Source organism: Triturus cristatus, chromosome 2_2 (assembly GCF_964204655.1).
Source record: "Triturus cristatus chromosome 2_2, aTriCri1.1, whole genome shotgun sequence".
NCBI lineage: Eukaryota > Metazoa > Chordata > Amphibia > Caudata > Salamandridae > Triturus > Triturus cristatus.
In genome coordinates this window covers 361,193,122-361,204,936 of record NC_140582.1, presented here as the reverse complement: position 1 = coordinate 361,204,936, position 11,815 = coordinate 361,193,122, and positions in this window count along the sequence as shown.

Genomic DNA, 11,815 nt, shown 5'->3' with positions numbered 1-11,815 from the left:
CAGGAGACTGCCACTTCACTCTGTGGCGTACAATCTTTTATAGCATGTATGAAAAATATACATTAACCAAATATACACCCAGAGTACATAAGAAAGAACCAATAAGGAAAGTTGGAAAATAGGACAGAACCAATAGGAAAAGTTTAAAAACAAGTGTCAGATGACTCGAAGAAACCTTTCCTTCAACTGTGTTTGTCACCCCTCCTTCAAACTAATTCATTAACGGATCTACAACTAACTTGCAGGTGGCGAGATACGTTTGTGTGTATTGGAGGACAGTTGTGAAACGAGAGAATGCTAGCAGAGGACAGCGAAGGCCAAACGATAAGATAAAGTCAGAAAAGAATAGTGTGAGCCAACAGATAGTTGAGACGGGGATTAGAAAAACCAGACAGGGATTAGTGTACTCGGCCAAACCTAACACCAGCTTTGCAAATAGAGGCAGAAGGTTAATTTTAACACGAAGCTTGCAGAAAAAGCAGAAAAAAGACTTCGACCGTCGTGCTGCCTGAGTGAGGGCAACACAAGATGGCGGCGGAGCACAAAATAGCAGGTCGATACGATCTCAATCGAAAATCAAAGTTCCTCACCAGCAAGCCCTTCAAATAACTCTGGGTTCAAGTGAGATGGGTCCAGTCCTTGGCATCAGCGCAGCAGAGATCAACATGCAGCAGGGCAGCACAGAAACCACAGAAAAACAGTTCTTCCAGAGCAGCAGTCAAGCAGAGTGCCAATCATTGCAGCACAGCAGTCGTTATTACTGCCAGAGTTCTTCATATATCCAGTCGTGTACTGTCTTATTATGGTCAGAGGCCCAGTACTTATACCCAGTTGTGCCTTTGAAGAGAGACTGACTTCAAAGCAGGCCTTTGAAGTGCAAAGGTTCACCTTTCTTCCCAGCCCTTGCTCCAAACTATCCATAGGGGGTAATCAGCCCTTTGTGTGGGAAACAGGACATTCCCTATTCAGATGTAAGTGTTAGCTCCCCCTCTCTATTCCTGGCCAGGAAGAACTATCATAAAGCAGATGAGTTCTCTGTCACACTCACTCTTCCTGTGTTTGTGGCTGTCTAGAGGGAATGCACAAAGTGTAGCTGTCTCCCAGCCCAGATATATACTATAGACAGGCTACAAGGCACACAGAGCAGTAAGAGCAGAGACATATCCACTTTATAAAAGTGGAATTTCTAAAACAGTAATGGTAAATCCAACTTTACCAGTAAAGAGGATTTATCATTACCCTTCCAAAGATATGAAACATGATGCAGTTACACCTTTCTGATCAGGGATTACATCTTAGAAGTGAATTAAGACATTCCCAATGCTCGCCTATGAGAGGAGTAGACCTCAAAGTAGTGGAAAAGGTATTTGGGTGTTTGTCACTACCAGGATATGCAAAATATATCAGTACATATTCTACCTTTTACTTACACAGCACCTTGCCCTTAGGGTTACCTAGAGCCTACATTAGGGGTGACTTATGTGTACTTGAAGTGGAGTTTAAGGATTTGGAAGTGCTTTTAAATGCCAAGTCGAAGTGGCAGCAAACTGCACACACAGGCCTTGCAATGGCAGGTCTGGGACAGGTTTGAAAGGCTACTTGTGTGGGTGGCACAACCAGTGCTGCAGGCCCACTAGCAACATTTTGATTACAGACCCTGGGTATATGGTGTAACACTTTACAAGGCACTTATGAGTAAACTAAATGTGTATACACCAATGTTACCATGTTTAGGAGAGAAGCGCATGCACTTTAGCACTAGTTAGCAGTGGTAAAGCGCTCAGAGTCCTAAGACCAACAAAACGAGGTAGCAAAAAGAGAAGGTAAGCAGGCAAAATGTTTGGGGTAAGACCACCCTAATGATGACGGGTCCAACAGCTGGTAGTAGAGTTATTGTTTCTGTTGATTTATTATGAGTGCTGAGCACAAGCACCCCACATTACCTACCTGTGAAGCTTATGACTGCTCACGTCACTACCATGACAGTCAAGTTCGGAAACGGGTTGCACTTGACCTAGTTTGAAGATCTCTGGTAGCATGGACCACAGTATATTAGTGACAAATTACCTCTACCCCACAGCTGAGGCCCATTAGCCGCTGCCAGTCCTTTAGCCCCAGGAACAGGGTCTGATAGATATGCACACATGTGCATGTATAACCAGCACAGAGCCTCTTACCCTAGCTGAGAAGCAGTCTTATTTTAAGAAGCAGGCACCTTTGAGTGAGCCTCAATTAGTGATGCGTACATCAACATTTTCAAAGCCATGTAGGTCAAAATTAAGCAAGCACTGGCAAAGCCAATAGGTCTGCATTGGCCGAAAGTCTTTAGGTAATTTTTGATTTGCTTTTCATGTTTTTTGTAAAACTTTATTGTTCAAGGAGCTGCCGAGTCATCATCAATCCAAAGAAAATCATTGGCTAACGGCAAAAATATTATTTTAGGCTCGCAGAGCAGACATTACCCTTGAACTCACTGGCACTGAAGGGAACTACTTTGTGTGTGGATGATTCCTTGTGAAAGGGCAGCACACCATAAGTCATAGTAAAAGAAGCCAATGGCTGAAGTGGGCTGACACATTGTCCTTTGATGCATGCTGGAGTAGGTGAAATAAAAATGTTAATGGCATAACCAAAGACTAATGGATAAAATCTGGCTGAAAACTCCTATAAGTAAGTATGTTATACAACTAGTTTTAGTAGACTCAAAAGGTCCTGGCTAACACAGACCTAAAAACGTTAATTGGTATGATATTATCTGCCAGCTTGTTGAAAGAAAGAAAGAAAGAAAGAAAGAAAGAAAGAAAGAAAGAAAGAAAGAAAGAAAGAAAGAAAGAAAGAGAAGAAAGAAAGAGAAGTAGTTGAAAGAAGGCAAGAATGAAGGAAAGAAGAAGATAGAAAGAAAGAAAGAAAGAAAGATAGAAAGAAAGAAAGAAAGAAAGAAAGAAAGAAAGAAAGAAAGAAAGAAAGAAAGAAAGAAAGAAAGAAAGAACACAGTGCCGATTCACAAAAGTAATCTGAGAGAAATTCCTAACTTTACGACTTTCGGTATTCACAAAGGGCATTTAGGAGTAGTAAAGTTAGGATACTTTACTACTCCTAAATGCCCTTTGTGATTAGGATACTTTACTACTCCTAAATGCCCTTTGTGAATACCGAACGTTGTAAAGTTAGGATTTTGTCTCAGATTACTTTTGTGAATCGGGCCCACACTGATTAGCTGATTTTCAGAGTTCATGTGAGCTGTGGTGAAATAGCAGCAGTCAAATAAACAATGTTGCTTAATGGAATTTACAACAGCATTAGCAGAAGATGGAATCTGGCCTGTGTTTGCCTCAAAAGTGTCCTGCTATCACATCAACCTCTAAACATAAAGACAACACAAAAGTAATTATAAAGTAAAATCAAAAACACTGGCACAGAAGGTAACTGCCTTGTGTGCGGATGTTCTCCTTGTAAAAGAGCAAAATGCAGTCACTCAAAGTGAAGATAACCAGTGGATGAAGTAGGCTAAATACTACCCAGGGCTGTATGCTGTAGTGGTGAAAGCAAAATGTGACTGACACAATGGATGAAGAAAGGTGGCTGAAAGCCCCCTCGCGTATGTTACACATATAGGGGCATATGTACAAAGAAGTGGCGGAGTGAGGCATTAGCCATCATGGCGTAAGGCCTCACTCCGCCACTTCAGAAATGCAGGGCTGCACCATATTTACAGCAATATGGGGCAGCCTTGCTTTTCCCCCTGCGCTGTCGCTACACTTAGCAGTGTATCACCAACAGAGGCACCATAGTGCAAGGGTGTCTGCGTGCAGGGGAGGATTGTTTATGTGTAGGAAGGCACCCTTTCCTGCACATAAACAATCCTGAAATACCGTTTTGTCACTTCTATGTATGCTGCTTAATGCAGCACACATGGAAATTACAAAATGTGATTTATTTTTTAAGGATTGTTTATGTGCAAGAAGGGTCACCTTCCTACACATAAACAAGCCAAGGCGTTTTGCTCTTTCCATGTGTGCTGCATAAGGCAGCACACACGGAAAAAGCAAAAACAAAAAGAGAAATAAAGTATTTCTCCTCGTTTCGCCAAGTTAAGACCAGGTGTTCTCTGGTCTTAACTATGGCGCTGCCTCCTATTTATGCTGCCCTTGTAAATAGGGGGCAGCGTCAAAATCAATGGGTGTTGCGGTTGAACGCCCACCGCAACACCAACTGCCCACCCCTTTCATGCTAAGCATAGCGTGAAAGGAGGCCTTATTTACAAGGCAGCGTTAAGCCACGGTAAGTGGCTTAATGCTGCCTTATAAATAACGCAAAGCTCCTATTGCTACAGAAATGTCACAAAAAGTGATGTTCGCGTGGCGATAGGTACTTATACATATGCCCCAAACTTTTTGTAGAATCAAACGGTCTTGGCTAATGTCAAACCTAAAAATCTATGGTGATTGAATGGGTCAGCTCCGACTACCTCACACTTTCCATGTAAAACTCCATGTTATTTGCTTCTTGAAACAACAATTTGCTGACAGGTGTCTTGGTCCCTTCTGTCTTCTTCGTCCAACATGAGACTCTTCACGTGGATGGACGAACTTTACAAATGCTTCCACTCACTTAGTGGGAGAAACATTTGGGCTTGGCTGTCTGATCTGTGATGCCAAATATTGACTTGTCAAGTTGAGCTCTATTTTTAAAGACCTGGACCGCAAAGCCAAGGACCAAGACCAGGAAAAAGACCTCCAGAAGTTGTAAGCAGCAACCGTTTGCATGAAAACAATGTCCCACTCTTCTTTCTGAACATCAGAAAATGAAACTATAGGAAGAAATGAAGAGTGGAAGTGTTGAGTGCTCAACAACTCTCCTATGAAGGTAAGCAACAATTAGACTATGGATGTCCATCGTAGGTCCATTAGGGAAGGGTCCCTGCCAGACTTTTAGGCTATCCACGTAAAATGAATGCACAATTAATCTAAATTGAAATAATTTACATCTCAAGTGGATGTCATGGAAATGTGGATGGTTCCGGCCCTCCTAGACCCAAGTTGGACACCTGTGTATTAGACATTGGAGCCCTGACAATAATTAATTTTATATAACAGGACTGATTCACGAAAATGAATTTTCTTCCGGGCAGAATGTTTGTTTGCAGGTGATATGTTTTTGTGGTTTTATATAGCGCCAATATGCCCACACGTCCTCTGGGCACTAGATTGTGACTTGTAGTTGGAAATAATTGAACGTGGAGTTTCTTGGGCTTGGATCCGTTGGCACTAAGAAGGAGAAGAAGCCACCGAAGCATATCCAGGACAGAGGACACGCCGCACTTCATATTCAGGGCCGAGACCAGTGTGCCTTCTGCTGGCTGGAACAGGACGACGACAGATGGTTTCTCTTCGCGCGAGCTGCATTGGCAAACTGCAAGCACTGCAGGACTGCGATCTGGCTCCAGGGACTGTTGCTTCCGGGTCCTCACGTGTCACCAGGAATCTTAATTACCTGAGGAATTTGAATGTAAAGGCGGCAGGCGGGCAGCCTTCACGGTACCTGCTGGAAAACGAATCACCCATACCAGCCATTAGCAATAAAAACTGCAGATTTTATATGAAAGTGGAGCGACTGATTTAATAGACCGAAGGGGCATGTGCGGTGTTCGTTGCTGCAATCTTCCCGTCTACTTAAAACCCATTTATGTTAATTACTCAGCAGACAGCGTGATTCTTGTTCATTTGTTCAAATTATGTAGAGAAAACTGCATATAAATAAGCTGATATTTTAACTTAATGGGGAAAAAAGAAAGACTGTCTGCTCTATGAATAATTTCTCTAAAGCAGCAGCATGACCATTTCAAATAATATGTTAATCAGTAACCCCTATTGGAATTGTAGGAAATGTCCGAACTGTGTTCGTTTGTTGTTGAAACGTAATGCTTTCTTAGAGCCGAAATTATTATTTGTTAAATTGCGTTCACATAATTTTTGGGTTCATTCATCTCTTTGCACTAAATCTGGCTCAAATGTGTATAAAAGCATCAATAAAAAAATTACTTCAATTGCAAGTGCCAAAATAAATCTGCTAATTTGACAGCATGTGACTGCATAATATTTTTTCTGTATAATGCTAGTGTGGGTTGGCCGGGTTGAGCCAAAGGATGCGTGGAGCTAGACTTGTCCTGTAAATCACCCAACAGAAGCGCGTGAATCAAAATAAAACAACACAGTTTAATAAAAAATAAAAAAAATAATTATCATTTATTTGTGCACCACGTCAGATATCTGCATTGTGTAATGCTTATTGTGAGAAATTAGGTTGTTGATTAAGGGAGGTGGAAGTTCTGCTCAAGCAAATGCCATAATCCTCTTCAGGGTGAACCCCAAAAAGTCACTAAATTAACCTGTGGTTAACCCTTTGGCTGCTTGGCACAAAAGTAAACACAAGAAAAATCACACACCGATTAAAAAAAACGAGTGAATTACACCAAAATGACAAAAATCCAATCATTAGAACTGGAGTTATGAACTTTTATAGTTTAAAATGAAAAATAGAACTTAAAAACTAAAGCGCCAACCGTGGACATCTAGTCGAGCAAGAGTAGGGCAAAGTTGAAAGTTATAGCCAGCCACTATGAAGCACAGTTTGGATACATGAAGTGGATTGGGCTCTGTCATTTTAAAGAAAAATGTTTGAGAAGGTAAAGTTCAGCGGGTCAAGGCAGCCAACGGTGTATGAGCAGGAGGCATAGTCTCTGGGGAGCCGCACAATGAAGTCACTGTGAAGAAATCTACGTTTTGACATACTCTTTCATTGATGCCAAAAATATTGAACGGGACAAAGCTGGAGGCAGTAGCCAATGAGGGCTCCACGAGGCTGGATACCCCTTCTGTGAGGAGCGGCTGAACAAGATTTGCTGCTGCAGGGAAGAACGTAGTGGGAGTTACTGCAAAGTCAGGCTGACCAGTGATGTACCTTGGGTGGATTGGTGAGCAGGTAGGTCCCGGTCTCCTCTCGGTTCTCAGAGCACTTCTAGGCTGAAAATGTTCAAAGTCCCAAGTTTTGGATTTGGGTTAACTAGAAACATTTAGCAACACTTTCAAGGGTCCGTGACTGGTGGGTCCCCACTTGGAGGGTCAGGACTCACTCAGGCTGGGTCACGCAGAAAAGAAGGTCACAAGCAGCAGGGCCGTCCCCTGAGGGTATAAAACAGGCTTTAGTCAGCAGGCCAGTTCTCTTCATGCAGTAGGGGTGTCTTCTGATATACACAGCAGGCCACAGGTAGCAGAGCAGTCCTCTGTGAGTCATCCACAGGTAGAGAAGTAAACTGAAGAGTGGGGTTAAGGATCCTAATTTTATGTCTGGTGCCAGCTATGAAGCAGATGAAACTTCTGTAGTTTTTCCCCCACAGATATGTTTGGAATTACCTGTCAACCTGCCCTGGTCCTAGGATGTTGGTGTTACAAAAGGATAGTGTGAAGTTCTTTGTGTGTGTGCTGAGGCAACCCCTTTTAGGTGCAAGTGCGGCAGTGCACAGCTCCACCCTTCCCATTCTGTCAGGATGGCCCATCCTGCCAACATCCAGTCCCCCATCATGGCCTGGGTAGTCCCAATGTTAGCAGCGGGTGCCAAATGGCACGATGGCCTGGTGAATTATTTGCCTATAGACCTCTACTGCCCCCAGGTATGCTGACAAAATGCTTTTAAAAATCATGTTTAGGTAATACAAGACAGAGGGTTTTAAGACCTGGGCCGCTATGCAAAGAGATGGAAACAGAAACAGAAGTTGTAGAATTGTGTGTATGAGGGAAAATTGTAAAAGATGGTCAACTGCTAGGAGGAATGAGATCACATGTCATAGTGTGCCGCACTGTGATTGGTTGGTATGCTAATGTGCTGCTATTAGTTGATGACGACACATAGTGCCATGCTGTTATAAGTCAATTATTGTGTAAGTGCCACACTGAGATTGGTTAATGAGTCTTTAAGTATTAAAGCATTAACAGGATTGAAAAAAAGAAATCTGGCATTTACGGAATAGAATTAAAACATTTAAGAATCTCAATTACGTTGTTTTCTATCCATCGAATAATCTAAAATCATGAAATGTTTTAAACGATTTAAGAGTCTTGTGAGAGATGATGTGACACTTCCAGTACAAGAAGGCGAAGAGGCGCATCCTGAGGGTACACCAGCACATTATATGATAACAAAATATGGGGTTACATACATGTTTGTGGCTTTGTCAATGGTGCAAGATCACTGAAAATGAGGGTCCTTTGAGTTTTTAAAAATATGATACCTTTGAACTGAGAATAATTGAATAAATAAGGGAAAAGCTATATGAGATGGAGCCACCACTTAGACCCACACAACACAAAGCAAATATTTGGTAGAAAATAGCACCTGTAAAGGAGAGAGATAAATACCAGAATACAACTAAGAGAGCAATGTATAATTATGTGGATACTCGATGGGATGAGAAACTACAGAGATAGAGCAAAGCTATAGTTGAGGGAACTAGACTGTATCCAGCTATTATTACCGGCAAACCTAAGAAGCCAAAAAAGAATAAGAAACAGAGAAAAGATGATGAGGGAGCTGCAAAGAAATCAGATACCATGAGTGATTCAAGGCATGAACATTTGGATGCATTGTTAGTCACGTATCCTCCACATTATGAGGCCCCATAATAAATGCTGAGGGTACTTTGACATTTAATGTAACAGTGGCTACAGGCCTGTTGACTTGAATATGGTTCAAACTGAAAGACCATTACAGATGACAGAGCCTATTGTAAAACCTGTTATATCAAATGTTGTAAATCACAGAAAAAGCCAAGGGTTCGGATTCCAAAGGAGGTTATATAACTGAGTGGGTGTACTCTACCACGTAAGGGGAGGGGTTTCCCTTTTCAGGATGATTCCCCTCACACACCAGAGGTGTCATGATTCATCATAGGGGTGCCTCCTCGTGTGAGAGACCTAGTCTCCACGTGGGCTACAACCCCTCGTTGCGAGGGAGGAGCTCAGGGATGTTTTTTGATGAGCCTGGGCGGGTGTACTAAAACCCTATGTGAGTCAGGCGTGTGCAAAAAAGTGCAGTGCTGTGATGTGAATAGTTAAAACTGGCTATGGGGTTAGCTATTCTGTAACTTTATTCAGCTACCCGGTGTCATGATTAAAAACAGTGCAAAGCTGGTAATGCAGGTGCCATCATTAGAGGCAACTTTGCGAATACTAGACCAACATGTTTCGGCCAAATGACCTAAAGCAGTGTCATGGCCTTCTTCAGCGTCAATATTTCAGCTACAGCGGTCAGTAAGTGCAATAAACGTGAAAAAACATGAAAAAAAACGTGAGTAAGAAAATGGTGTAATACTGAACCAGTAGATTGACTGTTCAGTATGATCTGCTTGCAAACTATGATGGAGACAAAAAGCAGCATATCATAATAACATAAAAATCTGTTAAGAAGTGATAGCATGAGTACAACACACAGTTATTTCTCCCATTTGGTAATACCTAGAAACACATTTACATATTAGACCAATGTGTGGTAGACTTCAACGCGTGACTCACCACTGTTGGTTCTCAAGTTCATTGCATCTGTCCCGGCAAAATAGCCATATGGCACATGCGCCAGAACCTGTCAAAGAAGGTTAATGGCATTAAAAACAGAAAATCCCAAGAGAGGAACATTGAGATAGATCTCAATTGTAGATATTTTGTCCTCAAGCGTATAAATTGGCTCAGCAAAATGTGTGTAAAATTGCTGTCCTAGAGGAAAGAAGGTCTGAGCAGAGAAGGGTTCACAAGAAGAGAACCGCCGAACGCGGCTGTGTCAAAAATACAATATATGACATGTGTGCGCAGGCCTTACTAAAGGACAACACACAGGAATAGACCAGGAAATGTAAGGGGGTCTGAAGATATCTGACCCCGAAAATAGAGCTATTCGGTGGGATCCAGGTGTCACAGGTTCGCAAGGCATAGGAGGAAGGACGAGGTCAGGTCACCTGTGTGAGTAAAATGGTGGAAAGTGAGAGCTCACGCCGGTGAGGCTGAAAAGTGTATGCAGCGGGACCTAATGAGCCCGCGCTTTTGGTGCGCTGGTGGCGTGGTTACATGGAAACACACAGCGGCAAGGCTGAAAGGCATTAACAGCGGGACCTGTTGAGCCCTCGCTGGTGAAGAAGGCGTGATGGAGAATGTCGCCGACAGGCTTCCTGACACATCACACTCAGGTTTGAGGGGTTAAGCTATCCCAATGGATCTGGCAGGAAATATTCCCACTAAACTCTTGATAGTATAGGTAGTGTTAAGTAGGAGTATAATCATAGTAACATTATAATGGTTGAACTGTTTATCTTTTTCATCATTACAATGCCTTATTTCTTCTCCCTAATAATTGTAGAACACTCTTTGTATACAAGACAACGATTGTTGCAATAAATGTTTGAAAAGCCAATTAGAATCTTTCCTGTGTTTACCGTGGGCATACAAAAGTCAACAACAAAAGGGTAGAGCTGTTTCCATGATTTCCTTGGGGAATAAACAATGGTCATGTTCAAGGTTGCTGCTACCATCAGGTGCCCTGGCAAGGTTAGTAGTTCAGATTGGGTAATATGAGCTAGCTAGAAACCAGGCCAACATTTCCCGATGATGTGTTTGAAACAAGTTCCCATATTCTGAATTTTATGTAGTCCAAGTCCAGATACACAGTCCAACTTAATTTGTAGAAACCGTATAACACTAGACCTAGGAGAAAGTCTGTGTTGTGCCCCGGCACTAAAATGGCTGACTACAGTTAGATGTTTACATTGTTTTGCAGTGAGAGGGAGGGCTGCACTCTCTCAGTGCCTACCCAGATGCATGGAGAGTCAAGAAGGCATGTGACTTTATCATTGACTACCCTTTACCCTGTTGCCACAGAACTGCCTGGCTGCCTTAAATCAGTAGCAGCAGTTGGAGTCAGTCTGGAGAGATGTGAGAGTATAGTGATGGGACAACCTTTAACTGTTATGGTCCTTCACTCAGTTGAAATTTTGCTCACCAGAACAAAAACTCAGTACATGATCAATACTAGACTAACAAAGTATGACCAACTAATCCTTGCCAATGAGAATGTTGTTTTAAAAGGTCACCAGGTTTTAAATCCATCTACTTTATTGCCAATAAATGAGATCAACAGTAATGTTGATGATTTTAAATATATAATTGTCTGTCTAGATAGAATGGATTTCTTGCACCAAGCCAAGGCCAGTCATAAAAGATGAACCCTTGATTATGTAAGTTTTGTCAATTTGTCATCTTTTAGTAACAATTGAGGAACACTGAGAGCAGCCTACACTGTCTGTACAGTTCAAAACATTTTAGAAGTTTCATGGCTTCAAGGTATTACCTCAGTACAAGTTGCAGAACTGATTGACCTTACAAGAGCTTGCAGTATAATAGCCCAGTTGAGAGTGACTATTTTTACTGATAGTCATGCTGTCTTTGGTGTCATCTATGATTTTGGACAGTTATGGTCACAAAAAGAAAATGTTTTCTGATCTTAATCACCATACAGGACATTGTATATTATGCAATGAATGTTTATTTATACCTATATACAGATAGGTTTTTAGTTCTTTTACCAACCAACAAGGTCGTAGCGATTATGAGACTCTTAAGTAGCAGGGTGAACCCGAATTTTAGGGTTTCACTTTATTCTCTTGTTTTTTTATGTGAATTTTTGATTGTAGCACTATTGGCTGAGCACCTATACTTAATGTATGTATATTGATTCTCCATGTCTGTTTGTACAATGCTGCATCATGCAGCTTTTT